General features: G+C 39.6%; 1 protein-coding gene across 4 annotated transcripts in view; it reads left to right on the forward strand.

Annotated features, from left to right (window-relative positions):
• The window catches only part of LOC149263020 (Putative methyltransferase family protein), a 346,478-nt gene that overhangs the window by 187,051 nt on the left and 139,097 nt on the right, over window positions 1-20,330 (forward strand). The gene's annotated exons all lie outside the window — the stretch shown is intronic.

The following is a 20,330-nucleotide window of genomic DNA, read 5'->3' on the forward strand; positions in this document are numbered from 1 at the left end:
TAGCACGTGGGAAAAAACTGAGTATGAGCTCTACCCCTTATCATTATGGCGATTACCTTGGTTCCTAGGGTCCCTATGAGTGTCCCCTGCATTATTAAGGAACCCATGCATAGCCCAACCCCTAGTGGGCGATGAACTGCCTCACCTTAAGGGGGTAATCACTACTATATCATACACAACATGCTCTCATCCCTTAGAGCCCCGAGCAGTAAAATAAAGAAAAATCAATAAAAGGCAAAAGGCAAATGAAAAAGGGTGGAAAAACAAAGGCTAGGGTAACTCATGTACCATGACTGCTCCCTCATACAATCATACATCCAAATATGTGAACATCCCTCATCATTACCACCCTTGAGCCCATGTCATTTGGCCTTGAGACCATTGTGTCCCAATCTACCTCATCATTATCCACATGACACCTACCACTTAAAGGATGTGCTTTGGACATGTCTTTCCCTTTATTAAGCACTCCTACCTATTGAGGTAACACCATTACATGCTCAAAACCCCAAATTTGGAAGAGAAACCCAATATGAAGTCTCATTTGTGCCTGTTGACCACACAATGTCAACAATCCAAGAAAGCAGTGTTGGACACAGATTGTCATTGATGTCAATATGGCAATATTCAAGAGGAGACAGAGCATATCGGAGCCAAGAGGAGCAAATGGAGCCAAGAGGAGCAGACCAAGCCAGAGGAGCCACATTGGAGCAAAGAGGAGACAGAGCATATCGGAGCCAAGAGGAGCAAATGGAGCCAAGAGGAGCAGACCAAGCCAGAGGAGCCACATTGGAGCAAAGAGGAACATATCGGAGGAGCCACATATATATATGCCATATATATGCCAGAGAAGAGAGGAGTGGGTGCCGAAGCATTATTACTTAAACTTTTCTCTCGGTCTAATGGCCTTCTGTTAATTGAATGTGTATGCAAGCCTCATAAGCTATCTTATAAATTATCGTGTCTACTCTGTTTACATAGAGGATCCACGACTTTTTCTTTAAGCGGGCCTTTATAGCGGACGTGAAGCATTCTTAAGATTGGTTCATACCCCATCGGGTCCGAACCCAATATCGCGTCGGAGAGGGCCTTTTAAGCTCTTAACTGTGCGCTCCGAAATCCCGGAGCCGAAGTATTATAAAGTGCAGCGGATAAGGATTTCAGGTCCGAACCCAATATCGCGTCGGAGAGGGCCTTTTAAGCTCTTAACTGTGCGCTCCGAAATCCCGGAGCCGAAGTATTATAAAGTGCAGCGGATAAGGATTTCGGGTCCGAAAGGAACCTTTGATACGGCTACATGGGAGAGCTCCGATATCCCGGAGCCGAAATACTATAGATTGGAGTTAATGGGTATCGGGTCCGCAAAGGCTTAGACTGTACGCTCCGATAATCGGAGCCGAAATATTATAAAACAGAGCCTAAAGGAGCGTCGGGTCCGCAGACCCATTACATTGCAAATCTGCCGATAGGGAACTGCCGAAGACCCTGCGGAGAAAGGAAGCCAAAGAGCCAGCGAGAAAGAGGAAATGAATGGACAGAGGCATGGAATGTATAAAAGCAGCAAAAACAGAGAACTGATGTTGTCGTTGGTGTATGGTATAACCTGCGTATGAGATAGTGGAAGCAGAAGAGGTAAAGGGGGCAGCAGAAGCAGTGGAAGCTGAAAAGAGTGCAGCAGCACACCAGTGTATACCAAAGAGGTTGGAGCCTCAGAATTGAACAGGATTGAAGTCCTTGGGAGTTGGTGCTCCTAAGTCCAAGATTGGTGTCTTGGCAAAACAGAGTTGGTGCTCTGGAGGTTGGAGCCTCACTGAAGTCCAAGTTGGAGCTTGGCAACTGTTCACAATTAGATATATATTAATATTGTATTTATTTCATTGCACTGTTTTGCGTTTCTTTAATAAAAGCATTAATTCCAGCTGTTGATTTCTGTGGTCTGTGTATACATATACAAATATATATATATGTTTTTGGGAATCACTAGAACAATTAAAAAAGAATTGTAAGAAACACTGATTCACCCCCCCTCTCAGTATTCCCAACAAGCAGTATACGACAAAGTGGAGAAATTTTTTTAGAGATCAAAGTCATCTGCCAGCATGAAGTCATCATTGTAAACCCAATTTTTGCAAGAATTATTGTAAATGATGCTAGTATGACCATTTAATTATGTAACAACACCTATGTAAGCTTCCGATTTTGGCAAAGGATTTCATTCTAGGAAGTTTTTTAACCTCCTGAATTATGTGTTTTGTAAACATACATAATTGACAAAGTTTTTCTTCCAGCTTAAACCCCAAAGCTGGGGTGAAATTTGTTGACAAGGTCTTAAGTGAGTCCTAATGTTTATCGAGTTTGATGTAAAAGTTGTGTTTAAGAATAATTTTAGTGCCTGGTCCCTTGTAACCAGAACACCATGGCTAATTTATTTTATTATAAGCATGCTTGGTTTCATACTAGATCATATTGTGTTGCAAAATTGCGTAAATTATTGAGAGTCTATGTCTAAAGGTGTTTTCCCCTTTCAAGGGTTGATATTGAAATTATTTTGATGTAAAAATATTTTGGTGCATGGTCCCTTGCAATCAGAAACCATGGCTAAAATATTTGAGAGAGGAAAACTTATTAATTCCCTCTAGAGTCAATTAATTAATTTTTTTGGCTAAATTAAATTAAAATCCTAAGCCATAAAATTAATTAATTTTGAGTCAAAAATAACTGCAAAGATTAATTTCTCTCCAAGTGGAAAATAATAAAAAATTCGTGGGTCAAAAATAAGTCAAATTTTGGAGGTCCTCCACCAAGGGAAAAATGGATATTTTAAGAAAATTTGAGCCCTTGGACCGTGGTTGTTAAGTCAAAGTCAAATTTAATTAATCCAAAATATTAATTTTTGGATTAGTTAAAAGTAGTTTTTAAGAAAAATTTAAAATTTTCCTCAAAATAAAAAAATTCGATGGTGGAGATTAAAAGATGATCAAGTTATTTTCAACGGTCGAGATTATTTTGACAAGGATCAAGCCAACTAGTTGTTATTTTCCACTTGGAGAGGTTTCTCTATATAAAGAAGCTGTTGAGCTTCTATTTGGTATCTTATGATGATCTTTGGATGAGAAAAATTTTGTAGCGCTGATATTGCGCTGTTGCTCTGCTGTGAACATTTTTTATCATAATAGAAAAACTTTGGGGTTCAGTTCATGGTGTTCTTCTTCTACTAATCTGTGGTATGCGTTAGCTATGTGTTATCCTATATTGTGCTGAATAATTTTTTTATAAATTGTTATTTCATTTGTCGGTGATAAGAACATTCTATTGGTACATGCTATCTTAGGTGATCTGATTCACCATATGATCTAACAATTTTATCTTGAGAAAATTATAGAGATTTACAGGTACACTAACCCTTGGGCTCCAAGTTCATAGACTGTGGGGAAGAGCCGACCTTGTTTGGGCTCTGAGATTTCGTTGTGGTAATTAATTTTGCAGAAGGGTTTTGGCTAATATATCTTTCGAAATTATTCATCCATTGTCATTTACTTAAAAGATATTTTTCAAAATTATTATTTGATCTTAGACTAAAAGGAATTAATTTGCTCATGAGAGCTTCTAAATTTAATTTGTAAATATTGTAAATATTTGTAAATTATTTTTCTAACTCTTTCATTTTGCAACACTTGGGTATTTGGGTTTTATAATTTTGTATATATATTCGGGGTTTGAAAGTCTTTTATTCATTTGCATAGGTGATAGCTCAAGGGTTTGAAGAAGCAAAATTTTTTGGGCTCTTCATCCAAGCAAGGAAGGTTGATTTAAGCCCTTGAAGGTAAGATCTAGCCTCCCCAATTTCCAACAACTCAACGTCCAGTTGAAGAAGGAAAGCCGTCCAACATTTTTCAAGTGATCGTTGGCATTTTTGGAATTGCAGGGATTTCGAATTGTTTTTTAGTCCCTTAGGCCTAGCCATCCTCCTCCTCTGCCCTAGCCGTCAGCCTTAGACATCTTTTCTAGCCCTCAGCCTCCCCTTTCAGCTTAGCTGCTAGCCTTTTGATAGCTAATATTGTTGTGACATTGTTTCTAAAAGAATAACTCTAGTTTGTCATTGCTATCATTGGTTATTGAATTAGTGGATACATTGCTCTTCATTGATATTGCGGAGATAAATATCTCTTGTGGATTTACAATCTTATTAATCTAAGTCATATTTAAAGCACTTAATCAAGCCTAATCATAATTGTGATAAGATGAATCTTGAAGTAAATAATAAGGAATTCAATTTTTCTTGAGTATCTAATTAACATATTGGCGTTCTATTGTTATAATTTTGAAGATTCACTAATTGTGCATAAAGATCCTTATCTAATTGTTGAAAGAAGCATTGGATTTGTCTATTTTATGAGCAATTGTCTATTGGTAATCTTGGCAACATTTTCTGGCATTGTTTACTTTGAGAACTTTCTCTTGTGGGGAAGATTGCCGTTATTTATTGTTAAGTGCTTCATTGTCCTAAATCGAGATATTATTAACTACTTAAGAACCTTAACAATCCCACCTTAAGATTAATCACTCATAACACTCATAATTTTAATTTGCATTATAGGGCTAGTTTTGCATTAACTGACTTACCTCCAAGCGTAAGGTTGGTTGACAGTTATATAAGAACACCTTTCTCACCCAACTTGCGAAGTGTAGACGTTCTTTAGTGGTTACACGGTGACCTTACAGTGGTCATAACCACAGTCTTTGCAACGTGAGAGGCATCAGGTGGTTAGAACCCCAGGGGAGGTATCGTTAATATAGCCTCTGCTATCTTCCCCTAAGTTTCTCTCTCACAACCTACTCTAGAGACTAGCTTCAAAATAGTTGAGAGGAAGGATTCACCTAAGTAGGCATATAATTTAAAATCAACCAAGATTTTGCATATCACTTAGATATTAGGTGTTGCATCTCATTTAGGATAGTGAAGCATCTTAAGGCAGCAACTGTTCATTCGATTACTTGGCAAATAAAATGTTTAAAGTAAGTATTTGACTCCATTAAGGCACTGGTCTATCAAGATAATGCCATATAATTTTTAAACTTGCTAAATTAACCAAGTTGCTAGGCCATTCATTTGTCTCTCCTAGACTTGTCGGTTGTTGATGGGTCTTTCCATCTTCACATTTCATAGGGACCACCCCCCATAGCCTGCTGTAGGGAGACAACTAGAATGAAGAGGGTGGGGATTAGTGTGACAATGCCCGCCCTAAGCATTGTTGCATCTTGCCTGTACAATTTGAGTGACAACAATGCCCTTGGCTAACAAGCTTGATTCACTTAGATGCACTAATGAATTATTGTACCTGATTCTTCTATAGGATTAGCAGGTGTTTTCATCATGGGTTGGGTAGCTTAACTAGGGCCCAGGCACACCAGAGGATCGTATTGACACTTGTAGGAGAGGCGTTGAGAGCCATGAGTTTCCATCATGTGACAGAGCATTATCTCATGCCATGGGCAACCTCAACACCTTCAACAACTTGTTCATTGCCCCACATTGGTATGCGAGATGATGCACTTGGACCAGTTGTGCCCCCAACTGGCTTAGCAATATATACATGGTTTTGCAACTGATCCAAGGCCCAAAGTAGGTTTGTCTCACCCTTGAGATATGGGAGGGAAAGCACCATCTTCCATGCCCTCATTTGGGGCAGTTTGCAGGCTTATTTTCATCAGGAGACCCATGAGATTGCTACTTGTGCCTCAAATCCACTTTGGAGCACCACGTGATGTTTTACTTGGAGATCAAGGGGCCACCCCCTTGTCTATCACTCATAGAGCCGTCACTCTCATTATGGCACCTTGAGGACTCATTGAGGCCCTCCAACGACCCTTCTACACCATCATTTCATCATTTTGGATGGCTTATTCTTCACTTTATGAGCTACTTGGTGGGCTTGTCACCAAGGATATGCTATTTTACACATTAAAATAATTTTAGGGGCATCTTAGGCCAATTCGAATATGATAGAGGATCATATATATTTAGTGTTAATTTGGCAACTCAAGGATAAATTTTCTCCTTTGGACAACCTTCCTCATCTAGAGAAGACCCTCTGTTCCCTTGGAACAATTTAATTTGGTCAAGGAAAAATATATTTCTAATGTGAAAACCCACATGTGCAAAAAAGTACAGGTCGACTTTAAAGACAAACTGGGTCTCCTTCACCGCCTATAAATACAGCTCAATGGCACCTCATTTGGACATGACACACCTCTCTCTCCTCTCTTAATTGGTCTGTACATTTGAAATTGCAAGTCTTCTCACACGTGTGAAGGGTTTGGAGGCAAATCTGAAGTTTTGCGTTGACTTCTGTTTGGGATAGGTTGACCAGCTCGTTGACCAAGTTTGACTTGGAGTTTTGACGTCCCTTGTCTTGGAAAACTCCGATTTCTTGAGGTTGAGTTTTTCTCTGGAGAAGCCGAAGTTTTCTAGGCACCTTTGGCTGCAGTTGACCGCAAATTTTGATAGCAGACTTTCTCTCTCTTGATCAGGTTTGACCTTATTGTTTGGGAATATTTTGACTTCATTTTGACCAACATTCTAGGCCACATTTTTGGGCAGTTGACCAAGCTCTTTTGGAGGTTGTTTGACTGTTGACTTGTGATTGGTTAGGGCATCTTTGACTGCTGTTGAATTTGACAAGAATTTTAGTTTGACTAGATTTGACTTTTGGGCTCATCTTTGGATGTTAGATATTGATTTGTTGGAAAGTCAAAGCTGTTTACCTTTGACTCTTGGTTGATAAATTGGATCATTGTAATCTCTCCGCTGAACATTTTATGATAATCTAATAAGAAGAATAATTTGAAAGGATTTTCTTCCTTGTGGGGTTTTTCTCTGGTCTTTGACTAATCTTGGTTCTCTTGTTACTACTCGTGATTGTCTTCTACTATCATTGCATTTACTGTTCTTTCTACAATTGCTATTTATCATTGGAATATTAAAATTGGTGGCTAATTGAAGATAAGATTGGGCTAAAGTGATTGTAACAACATAAAACAATGGAAAATTAACATTTAGTTCTCTCCTACTGAGAGAGATCAACATCATCACACTTGGATATATTTCTCTTGAAGAATTCCACACTTTTTCTTGGGTGTCTATTGGAGATCTCTTGATGCATTTCGATATATTTGGGATTTGAAATTTTGTTCTTTCTTGGAGCCATCTTCTTGATCTTGGATTGGATATATCTCTTGTTATCTTGTAAGTGATTTTTGTTGAAGATTTTTCATGAAATTATTACAAATAGCTAGATCTTCTTACCCTATTTTTTTTGAAAATCATTGTAAAGATTGTTAGATTGTGAAAATTCCACATCTTACTCATTGAATAACAAGTAGATGAATGTTCCTAGTGGATTGAAACTTGTTTTTCTTCCATGAAAGTCCATAAATCTTGGGTGGATAAATGTTAAAGAGTGGTTGCTAGGGCATCGCTTTTTAGCCTCCTTGAAGACAAATTTGGCAAAATTTCGAATCACGTAGACTCCATAGCCCATGGATTAGGCACTAATCCAAGTAAATTTGGTGATCGACCTCTTTTTCTCTTTCCAAAAATTTTTGGCCCCTTCCCTAGACGTCTAATTAGGGCTCGCTGTAAATTCCTTTAGAGGAAGAATTTTTCCAAACCAATTGGATAGAAATCTGGGTTGGTGTTTCCTCTAGACGCTCACAAGTTTGAGGGAATTCCCGTAGTTAGTTTGTGAGAAATTTCATGCCCTAGTTGCATCTCTGAATTACTATCTTGAGTGTCTTTACTAATGTGGTCTTTTTAAGGGTCTCTTGCACATGGTAGTTAAGGAATTGATCATTTTAGGCCCTTTTCCCTACCTATTTTGGTCTAGTGAGGACATTGGAGGAACATCTCCCACGATGATTCATAAACCCTAGGTCTTGTATAGGTTTCTTTATAGGCTTCTCTAGCGAAGTGAAATCCCTATTTTGTGGAAGAATCATCTTGCAAAGCTCCTAGAGAGGTCTTGCCTCACCTTGCAAGTCATGATCCTAGACATAGTCATCATCATTGAATATTCAAAACCCTAGGCCTTGATTCGCCTCTTAGGTCTATGTTGGAAAGCCTTTCTTTCATAAAGCCATAACTGAGCCTCTCCTTGAATGAACCTTGGGAATCACTTCATACTTTATCATTGATCACATCATTACAAGTGATTTCCTTCATATGGGGACTCCTCCCAACGGTGAAAGTCCGTAAAGAGTAGGGGACACTAATTGAGGTGGCAGTGGGTCTTTATCCCATTGTTGCTGTTTGGTCTAGTAGTTGTCCCAGAGATTCCCCTCCTAGGACCCCTGCTAGATTGTGTGGCAACAATCCCACCCTAGCTAGAATTCTTTTCTATCCTGCTACAACATATTTCCTTTGGAGCAACTTGGTTATGTTCTAGTAGCAGGGAAGAAGTTTATGTGGTTAATTCATTAGTCAATAGGCTTTGTCTTTGAAGATCAACTGAGATTTATCCCTGAGAAACCCTCTAGAATTTCCCCTGAAGCTGATGTCAAGGGTTTTGAGGCGAAGCGAACTGTTTAGTGGTAGCAAGACACATCTAGGGCATGAGTTGTATAGGGAAAATCCTCCCAAGTCACTTTGAAGTCAGAGCTAAGCATTTGAGGCACAAGTTCGGGTACCGGTTGTAGCAGAAGTTTCTTAGGGCACAAACTGAACATTGGAGTGCTGCCCTTAGGCTATTGGGAGGTTGTTAAAGACAATTAAGTTCATCATGGAAAGGTTTGGGATCTATTTATTCCTCTCCTGGACCCCAACCTAGACATTAGTCTTTCCTAGGGTTGTGATTACCCACAACAAGTTCAGATGCTCTTGCAACTAAGAGACGACTTTGCGCCAAGGATTCCTTGCTGTCAACCAACTCTTGGGCACTATTATGCAGGGGTTATAGCTTGGGTCGCTAGTGGCAGTAAGCTTGGAGCTACCATCATGATTGCAGGTAAGGCCGAAGGGGGTAGTTGGAATTGTGGAATTGATCAGGGCTGCCATAATCCTCCGTTAATTGCAAACAAGTAGACAGTGAGTTATTAATAGCGTAGCACATTAGAATTGGATAATGGTAGTGTGAGCTACAACTGGATTGTTGGTTGATTGAATATTGTGATTGCAAATTAGAATTATACAGGTGGATTATTGATTGGATAGACTTACTGTTCTTGGGCAGTCAGCCCTAACTTATTGTGTTTTGTTGAAGAATCATATTATTGTTGGAAATCCTTATGCTCTTCAATGATACTTACTATTGTATGAATGAAGGAATGTGCATTGTTGTTGTATAATCCTTCTTGATTTATTGAATTCCCTAGTAACCCTAAGGGAAAAATTACCTTGGGACATTGTTACTGCTCAAACTAGCAGGGGTCCTAAGGTGGGATTGTTGATTTTTGATTGGAAATTCCACCTAGAGACGACTTAATTAAAATAATTAACTTTTTTAAATGATTCCCTAAGTCTAAACTTAGGAAATCTGGTTAATTAAAGGGTATTAGTTAAGTCATGGTGAGAATCTTCTAGAAGAAGACCTTGATTGACTTCTAGTTAATCTTAGCCATCGATTATGTTTTAATCTTGGTCGTTGGTGCTCCAACAGGAGATTATAAGATGTCGATGGGTAGATGGAGAACACACCAGGGCATATACTCAGTTGTTCAAGCATATTGATTTTTTCAGTGGCCGAAGTTCGGCAAGAGAAAATCGAGTCAGAGAGTGAGTTGCAGGTGGGAGAGAGAGGGCATCAGCATAGTCTGAGAATACAAGATGAATCTGGAGGAGGTAGCACAGAGGAAGGACGCAGGTCAGCGTAACAAAAAGGTTGACGCAGGGACCATGCAGTCACTGCGCAGAGAGTGATGCAGAAGGGCTAGCGAAAGAGGCAGGAAGTCCTCTTCGGGGTCAGAAAATTGCTGTGGAGTGCGAGAAATTCACCAGTAAATTTCTCTCAGTGACTCTTCCTCTATTTTGTCTTGTATAGAAATTATTGTTGAAGATTAACAAAAGAAACCCTCATATGCTGCACCAGTTTTCCCACATTGGGTTTTTTCGGGGACAATTGTCCAAAAATAACTGTCATTGTGGTTATATATGTGCTAGTATTTTCCTTGTATTTTATTTGTGAAGGCTGTAGTGTATGTATTTTGATATTTGCCGTAGAAAACTGCAAATAATTTGTTCAAGTAATTTAACAAATAGAGGAAATATTATCAGTTACTGCAATAGGATTCGGGATCCACCGAATCTTCGCATGGTATCAGAGCACTGGTAAAACAGGAAGAACTCAGTTGTAGACAGAAGAAGGAGTTCGAAAGTACTGCATAAGCGGCGGTTCGAAACGTCAGAGAGGCTGCGCAGTCCATTTGCTAATCCATGGAAAAATAATTCTTTGAGTGAGAGCGCAACAGTTTCTGTGCAAAGCAACGAATTTAGTATTGGAAAGAAAATATCACAAAAAATAATGGATAATCAAGAAGCCTCAAAATTATCTTCTAGATTGGAAGATGAGTTTGTGTGCCTTTCAAGATTGGCTTCGGTTGGTGTTTGGTATATTGATAGCGGATCTTCATCTCACATGACTGGACTAAGGGAATATTTCTTGAGCTATCAAGAGGAACAAATGGACTTCTAGATCACTATGGGCAACAGAACTAAGTGCACTTCAGTAGGGAGAGGCACCATAGATTTTCAGACGAAAGCAGGAACCATGTGTCAGGATTGGGCATGAACCTAATTTTAGTATCCCAGTTGCAAGATAAGGGATACGATGTATACTTTGTGGGAAAGGAAGTATATGTCAAGCATCCTACCTGGAACAAGGCAAGACAGATTAGAGTTCGAAGCAACAAGCTATATAGATTGCAGATCGATTCTCCAATGGCACTGATAAGGCAGTGATAACAACAGTAGAAAGGCGCTGAATGAATTATGGCACAAGAGGATGGGACACTTGCACCATGGAGCACTCAGGATGCTCAGAGAGACTATAACAGGAGTTCCATCTCTCAGCACCGAGCACGATGATCTATGTCGAGGATGTGTAGTTGGAAAGTACGCAAAAGCAACGTTTCCCAGAAGTGATGGCAGAGCCAATGGCTTATTGGGATTGATACACTCGGATATTTGTGGCCCTATGTCCACTAGAGCTCTTAGCGGTGGCAAATATTTCATCACCTTCATTGATGACCATTCCAAAAAAACCTGGATCTACTTCTTAAAGACCAAGGATGAGGTCTTTGATTGGTTTTGAGAGTTCAAGGCTCTCGTAGAAAACATGACAGGGAAAAAGATCAAGGTACTACGTTTAGATAATGGTGGAGAGTACATGGATAAAAACTTCAAAGGTTTCTGCGCAAAGGAAGGTATCAAAAGACGGTGGACTGCTCCCTACAATCCATAGCAGAATGGAGTAGAGGAGTGGAAGAACATGACCATAATCGGGGCAACAAAGGCCATCTTGTATGATCAGGATTTTCCTAGATTCCTATGGGCATAAGCATGCAACACAACAATGTACATTCAGAATAGGACACCTCACAGGGCTTTGGGGAAGAAAACGCGAGAGACAGTCTTCTCCGGGAAGAAACCTGAGGTAAGTCATTTGAGGATATTTGGGAGTGTGGCCTATTGTCACATTCCAGGTGAGAAGCGTAGTAAGTTGGATTAGACTGTAGAAAGTGGTATCTCGTAGGATATAGCGAGACCTCAAAGGCATACGGAATCTACGTTCTTGGCAGCAGGAAGATTGTAGTGAGGCGAGATGTAAAGTTCATGGAAGACAGAGATTTCAGAAGATCTTGAGAGATGTCTATAGGAGATCAGTCATCAGATATTCCTTTAGTCTAGCAGCAGTAAGGACCGCAGGTAGAACAAGTAGGGGGATAGTCACAGGATTTGAGTACAGTGACTAGCACCAACATTTCCTCAGGAGCAGGGGATCCAGAAAGTTCTCAGCAGACAGAGCTGCAGGTACAGTTAGAGGAACAGATTGAACCTCCCACCACTAGTGGTAGGACTAATAGAGAAGTGCGTCAAACCTTGAAGGATGCAAAAGAGTTTGTCGGGGCTCTTAGAACCAACAAGAGGCAGCGCAGGCCACCTGACAGATACCAAGCCTTGGTGGCTCAGGTTGCAGAACCCTCCAGTTTTCAGGAAGCCACACAACATTAGGTGTGGGTGGATGCCATGGTAGAAGAGTACAGTTCTATCATGACAAATGATGTGTGGGAGGTGGTGCCTAGACCAGAGGATAGATTAGTTGTGGGTTCCAGGTGGATCTACAAGATCAAATACGCTGCAGATGGCAGTGTAGAGAAGTATTAGGCTAGATTCGTGGCAAAGGGGTATGCTAAAAAAGAAGACTGTGAAGAGACCTTCGCCCCAGTTGCCAGATATACCTCTATCAGATCCGTCATATCCCTAGCAACGCAGATGGGATGGGAAATTCACCAGATGGAGGTCAAGACAACATTCTTGAATGGGGTGATAGAAGAAGAGGTGTACATAGAGCAACCTGAAGGCTTAGAGACTCAGAAGCGCACTCATGTATGCTGAATGAAGAAAGCCCTGTATGGGCTCAAGTAGGTACCCAGGGCGTGGTACGGTCGAATTGACAGTTACTTGCAACAGTTGGGATTCATCAAGAGTGATGCAAATGCCAATCTTTACTATTTGATGGTGAAGAATGAGCCTCTCATTCTGGTTTTATATGTAGATGATCTATTTTTGACGGGATCATTGAGGCTCATAGAGGACTACAAAAGGAACCTTGCAGCAATATTCGACATGAAGGATATGGGGCTAATGCACTATTTTTTGGGGTTGGAAGTATGGGAGAAGTACAAGGCAAGGTTTGTGGCAAAGGGGTATGTTTAGTAAGAAGGAATAGACTATGAGGAGACCTTCGCCCCAGTTGCTCGATACACCTCTATGATTCTATCCAATCTGTTATATCCCTAGCAACTCAAATGGGATGGGAGATTCACCAGATGGATGTCAAGACAACATTCTTGAATATAGTGATAGAAGAGGAGGTGTATATAGAACAACTCGAAGGCTTCGAAACTCATGAGAAGAAAACTCATGTTTGCAAGTTAAAGAAAGCCCTAGACAGGCTCAAGCAAACACCCAGAGCATGGTATGGTTGGATTGATAGTTACTTGCAGCAGTTGGGATTTGTCATGAGTGATGTTGATCCCAATCTCTACTATTTGTTGGTAGAGAATGAGCCACTTATTCTGGTATTGTATGTATATGACTTGTTCCTAACTGGGTCATCCAGGCTCATCTAGAATTGCAAGAAGAATCTTGAAGCTGAATTGGACATGAAGGACTTGGGATTGATGCATTATTTTCTGGGGTTAGAAGTTTGGCAGAAGAATAGGGAGATCTTCCTTCGACAAGGAAGGCACGCTACATAAATTCTGAAGGATTCAGAGTGCAGGATTGCTGACCCATGGCTACTCACATGATCACCAACTGGAAGAAAATAGATGCATCAGAAGACAAGGAAGTAGATCCCACCTTGTACAGGCAACTCATTGGGTCGCTTATGTATCTGGTCAATACTAGGCCAAACATTTGTTTCGTTGTCAACACTCTTAGTCAGTTCACGGTGGAACAAAAAAGGGTGCACTGGGCAACAACAAGACACATTCTTAGGTATGTACGCTGAACAGTCAGATATGGGTTGAAGTACTCCCGAGGGGAGGACGTCAGTTTGAATGGGTTCATTGATGCAAATTGGGTAGGTAATTTAGTAGACTGAAAAGTACCTTAGGTTACTGCTTCAGTTTTGGATCAGGGATGATATCTTGGTGCAGCAGGAAACAAAAATCGGTAGCACTGAGCTTAGCAGAAGCATAATATATTGTAGCCAACACAACTATGTGTGAAGCCATATCGCTCCGAAATTTGCTTATGAGCTTATTCAGAAAAAGGATAGAAGCGACCAAGGTTTACTGCGATAATCAGAGTTGTATCAAACTCTCTGAGAGTCCAGTATTTCATGATCGGTTGAAACATATAGATATCCGTTGTCACTTTATCAGAGATTGTGTTCAGCGTGGGGCCGTACAGCTACAGTATGTCCCCACAAGAGAGCAGGTGGCCGATTTACTCATAAAGGCTCTCGAAAGAGCTAAGTTCACTCAGCTTAGAGAGCAGATGGGTATGGTTGAAAATCTGTTTCAGTAAGGGCAACAACACAGATGCAGACATTCAGAGGGAGCTGTAGTACAGATGTAGCATTGACAGTGGCAGTGTCAAAGGCAACAATACATTTACAACAATAGTGCATTAGTTGGTGGACAACATGTTAGACATCAACAACGCAGAGGATGATGCTTCAGAGTCAGAGCAATATGCAGTAGCAGTATATTGCTAGAGCACATTCCTCGCTAAGAGGGAGTGTTGATTTGGGGTAGCATCGGATGTGCTCTAGGCCTCAAAATTTGCAGGAAGGCTTAGACACATGCATTCTCCAATACCCAGAAATCGTTTTCGGAAATTCCACCCGGAAACAATTTTATTAAAATAATAAGTTATTTTTAATGGGAACCTAAGTCTAAACTTAGGAAATTAAAATAATTAATGGGTATTAATCTAAAGTGTGAATGGAACTTCTAGAAGAAGGTGGAGATCAAGTCAAATGATCCTAACCATTGATTAGAATCTAATCTGGGCTGTTGAATGATCAACGAGACGATTATAAGAAGAGACTTGATGGGCACTTGGAGAACACACTGAGGCAAATACTCAGTTACCTGAGTAAGATCAATTTTCTCATTGGTCGAAGTTTGGCAAGAGAATATCGAATCAGAGGGAGAGTTGCAGGTGAGAAAGAGAGTGAGGGCATCAACACATTCATAGAGTGCAAGGCAGCGAGACATAGAACAGGAATAGGGTGACGCAAAAAGAGGCAGCGCAGGGGCAGTTTGACGCAGAGCTTGCGTGGGAAGCTTGATGCTGATCCTGGGAGAGCAGTTTGACGCAGAGAGGATCAAAAGGATTCTGGGGAAGAAGAAGTGATTCCCCTGGGGTAGAACTTGGTCAAAAAGTGTCTATAAAATTTCTCATTCCTATTTTGCTGGCTGTAATATGTACAAGAGAATTTGCTGAAGAATAATAAAAACCCTCATTTGTTGGACCAGTTTTCCCACATTGGGTTTTTCCGGGGATGATTGTCCAAAAACAACTTTCATTGTGGTTGTATTTACTTTTTGCAATGTTTTAATTGTGAAGGCTGCAGTAGAATATATTTCGATATTTGTCGTAAGAATACTATGAATAACTTATTCTTGAGGTAACAAGTAGAAGAAATAATATTAATCACTGTAGTAGGATTTCTGGTTAGAAATTTTCACGAGAGAGTTAGAGTCATTTGATCATCATTGAATTGGGTTGTCTATGTTTTCTTTGAGCCAGAGGCTTTGCGGGTTTTAAGATCCGTTTTTCTTTGTCTAGTTTTGATGGAGGTGATCCCACCCTAGCTAGACTTTTTTTGGTCGTTTTACAACTTATTTATTTTGGAGCAACTCGGTTATTTTTTGGTTAGTAGGGAAGAAGTTTATGTGGTTAATTTATTAGTCAATAAGTTCGGTCTTTAGAGATCAACGAAGGTCTATCCTTGAGAAACCCTCTTGAAATTCCCTTGAAGCTGATGTTTTAGGTTTTGAGGCAAAGTGAACTGTTTTGTGGTAGCAAGACACATCTAGGGCATGAGTTGTACATGAAAAACTCTTTCGAGTCAATTTGAAGTCAGCGCTAAGCATCTGAGGGACAAGTTTGTGTACCAGTTGTAGCGGAAGTCTCTTATGGTGCGAACTAAATATTGGAGTGTTGCCCTGAGGCTATCGGGAGGTTGTTAAAGACAACGAAGTTCATCAGGGCAAGGTTAGGGATCTGTATATTCCTCCCCTGGACCCCAGCCTAAACATCAGTCTTTCCTAGGGATGTGGTTACCCATAGCAAGTTTGGATCCTCTTGCAACTAAGAGACGACTTTGGGCCAAGGATTCCCTGTGGTCGGCCAACTCCTGGGCACTATTATGCAGAGGTTATAGCTTAGGTACCTAGGTGGCAGTAAGCTCGGAACAACCATCACGATCACATGCTTGGCAGAAGTGGGCAGTTGGAATCGTGGAATTGATCAGGGCTACCATAAGCCTCCCTTAAGAGCAAATGAGTAGACAATGAGTTATTAATAGTGTAGTACAATAGCATTGGATAATGTTAGTGTGAGCTACAATTGGATTGCTAGTTTACTAAATATTGGCATTGTAAATCATAATTATACTGGTGGAATATTGGATAGACTTAGTGTTCTTGGGCAGTCATCCCTAACTTACTGTATTTTGTTGAAGAACCATATTGCTGTTGGAATTCTTCATCCTATTCAATGATACTGTTGTATTAATGAATGAATGTGCACTGCTGTTGTATAATCCTTCTTGATTTAATGAATGCCCTAGTAACCCTAAGGGCAAAATTACCTTGGGACACTACAAATATGCTCACATATCATCCAATTGAATCAAAAATGTGACACTAGGACATGCAATGTGTCCCTCAATCCATCGTGAGGGATAACAATATCCATGAGTATATGTCCAGAATTAAACTCCCTAATTGATGGAGATACAAGCACATGTCGAAAGAAGAAACTAAAATATCCACTTTGCAAAAGAAACAACACATCTTAAAGGAAGTAACCAAAATACCCATTTACCTCTAGGAGATACAATCCTACCTTGAGCAAAGGGAAAACTTCAAAGTACACAAGTATTTCTATTATATTTATAAATGTGATTGATGGTTACATTTGATGTCAATACTAAGGCCTTCTGCAAAATGTAGCATTATTATCCATAGTTTTAATTTTTAAACGCTGGCCGGTTTGAACCGGTAACCAGTGAATCTGGCCGGTCAGTTCTCCTCAGACATCAAACCGGTAGATAAATCATATTTGGGGATTGTTTGGTATAGGTTAGGTACCAAACTGGCTGGTTTGGTACTTAACTGGAACCAACTGGTACTAATTGGCCAGGTTTGCTAAAAACCAGCCTGGTTCATCGATAGCATATGTGGCAAGGACAGGGACCCGCAAATGGTGTTTTTAGGTGGTTTTTTTGGAAACCATGGGCAATTTCTCTCAAAAATCTCACCCCCAAGCTTATAAAAGCAGCTCGAGCTCCTATTTGCCTCACACTTCTCATTTCTAGTTTTTGTATGCATATGAAACTATGTTGCATGGGTACCCGCACCCGGGGGTGGGGTTCTCGAACCCGTCCCGGGTTCCCGCACCCAAGTACCGGATTCGGGTACGGGTTCTTCCTAGACGAACCCAGAAGAACCGGGTTCTTCAAAAAAAAAATTTGGGTTCTTTTCCTTTAACGGGTTCTTGGGTTTTTGGGTTCTTCGGGTTCTTCGGTTGGGTTCTTCATAAAAAAACTATATTAAAAATTTAATTTTCAAATAATTTTTTTTATTGAAATTTAAAAAATAACTTATAACAAAGGTAAAAAACTTAAAAAACCCTAAATCTTTAAGACTTTAACTCTTTATGAACGCACACAAGCAAATATCTGATACGTGATTACTGATTTCATTTAGCTTTTAAGTTTTTTCCATTTGGTTGAGGCTTGAGCCGTCCCCGTTTACCATTTCCGGCGACAGTGGATAGAGCAGCTTCAGCGGCAGTGGTATTTACAAGTTTTCGTTTTCAATTTTATTATTCCATGAAAAAGTTTCACAAGACCCACGTGTGAAAAATATAGGTGCATTATATTACACATTTGAACAGTGAACACCCACAGGGGCTCAACTACATTAAGCAGAATTGCCGGAATGAATGTCACAATTTCTTGCTGTTTCGGACTGTCTGCAACATGAGCCACAACTGTCAGTCCACTTTTATACACTCAATTTGCCTCCTACAGCTGCGGCATAGTCCCTCCTCCTTGTTGTTGTCAAACGCTGAGCTGTAGGGCTTGATTCATGCCACTGTTTACACAAAACAGCTCACTGTTCACTAAGGAACAGACCTCGGCCTCCCTATGCAGACTCCTGTACCCAACCGAAGCCCTAAACAGAGATGACAATGCCACAAACTTACCTCTACTCAGCCCAGACTTGTTAAATTTTTAATTTTTTATACTATATACTATAATATGAGAAGTATACGTTTCAGTTCTTTTAACCTGAAATAGTTGCAATTAGATTAATAAAGCGCAGAAAATCTTCATCATTTTTTGCATTAATGAATGGCATTACATAATTGCATTCATACACTGAATATAGCTCTGTGCTATTCTTTACAATATAAACCGTTCAGTGAGAATGTATTTCAAATTTTCAACTCAATCATCTACACAACATTCAAGCCAGTTCATTATCTACCCTCTAACAATGGTGTTGCTTGCCCTTGCAATGTAATTTCACCATGGATCAACAAAATCCAATTAAATGGTTCAGAATTTGTTTAGGAAAAACAGTTCATAGTATATATATTTTAATTTTTGAAAAATTGAATCATTACATTTGTCATTAACATATAAATTCTGTGGTTTTTTTTTAGGCTTGTGGCTACATTAAAGTATAAATTATGGCTGCTGGTAGCATATATTTCACTACTGTCCCACCAAACACACAAGGCAGCCCAATAAAATAAAGTTTAAAATGTTGAGTCTTTGAGAACTCAGAATACTTTAGGATTTTTGAGCGTACTCTTGAGTTTGTAGGAAACTTGGCTAGTGTATCTCAGTCAGCTGTGTGTGACAAAATCTGTCCCATTTAAATGATTATCATTAAAGTTTTCTTGTTTAAAGTTGAAAAAATATACAAATTCAAATTTCATATATATTATTACTTATAAATTTATAATTTATAAAATATAATTATTAAAATTTAATATTATTATATTACCCGACGAACCCATGCACCCTGTTTCCAAAAATGCCGTCCCCGTCCCCGTCCCCGTCCCAGTCCCCGTCCCCGCACCCACGTTTCCTGGCAACATAGATATGAAAGCTTGGAGAGTTCTGCAACAGAACTAAGTTTTGTTGCAACACCAAGAAGTTTGGATGTTTTTTTCATCTCAGAGTTGGTATCTTTGGGAGGAGGCTTTGGCAGCTGGTTTCCTTTCCCAGGTATGATTTCTCTCTTGAAAAATTCCAGATTTGATGGTTGTCTCTGTTTTTAATTCCCCCCCCCCCCTTTTCAAGTAAAAAACAGCCCCTCTTTGTAGATCTGCCTCTTTGTTGTTTCCAAATTTATGATAGGTTTTGTATTTTACTTAGTTGCATTTTGTTTTTCGTATTTGCAGATCTCTTTCTATTCAAATCTGTAATTTCATCATTCACCATGGCCCCAAAAGCCAAAGATGCTGCATGGGTTCATTGTGATGTTGTTGATGGCAAACGTTGTGCAAATATTGCAAGTGCCCAATACAGGGGGTGGGATATCCATAGGTTGAAATAACACTTGGCTGTTATGAGAGGCCACACAACCCCATGTGATGCACCATATGAAGTGATAGGGTATATTAGGGCACCGACAGAATACTCTTGAAAAGTTTGAGGAGGCAAAGACTAGGGAAAATGCTATGCAAGCAAAAGTTTGATGAGTGATCATGTTGATCAGTGATATATAGTAGGTCAGTGGCCTAGTAGCTTGAGTTGTCGCAATGATTTTGGAATCGAGAGGCCATTTGGAGCCTCATTGATTATGTATTTTGTTGATGATATGTATTGCAATTGGTGCCATTTTGATATATGCACCATTACATGGTATAGAGGTGAAATTTTTTTGAATATTTTGTCTCTAATGGTTTGGAATCTCAAAAATACTTTTTTTCATTAAAAAATAATTATCTCATGTATGTTTTTCAATTCTGGTTTGTTCCAGTTTCGGTTCGAACCCCAGTTTGATAAGTGGCCCGGTTCAAATTCTAGTTCTAGTTTTTAGAACTATATTATTGTCATGAATGCAAGTATTGAATCTCGTTAAATACCAATAACTAGCCTTCAGTCATTAAATACCAATAATTAGCATTCAGTCATTACATTTGAGGTCAATACTAAGGCCTTCTGCACAAAATATCATTATTATCATGAATGCATGTATCAAATCTCATTTAATTTAATCAAAAATCATAAAATCAGATCGAAATTCAGATTTCCTTAAAGAATGAGGTGAGAACAACATAAAGTACCTTTCGAAGAATTGGAGTCTACAATAGAAGCCATTCAGTCTATATAGAGATGCCAACTGCATGATGT

The sequence above is a fragment of the Pinus tabuliformis genome, chromosome 6, assembly GCF_031772625.1.
Source record: "Pinus tabuliformis cultivar Carrire ecotype Pingquan chromosome 6, CPIR1, whole genome shotgun sequence".
Taxonomy (NCBI): domain Eukaryota; kingdom Viridiplantae; phylum Streptophyta; class Pinopsida; order Pinales; family Pinaceae; genus Pinus; species Pinus tabuliformis.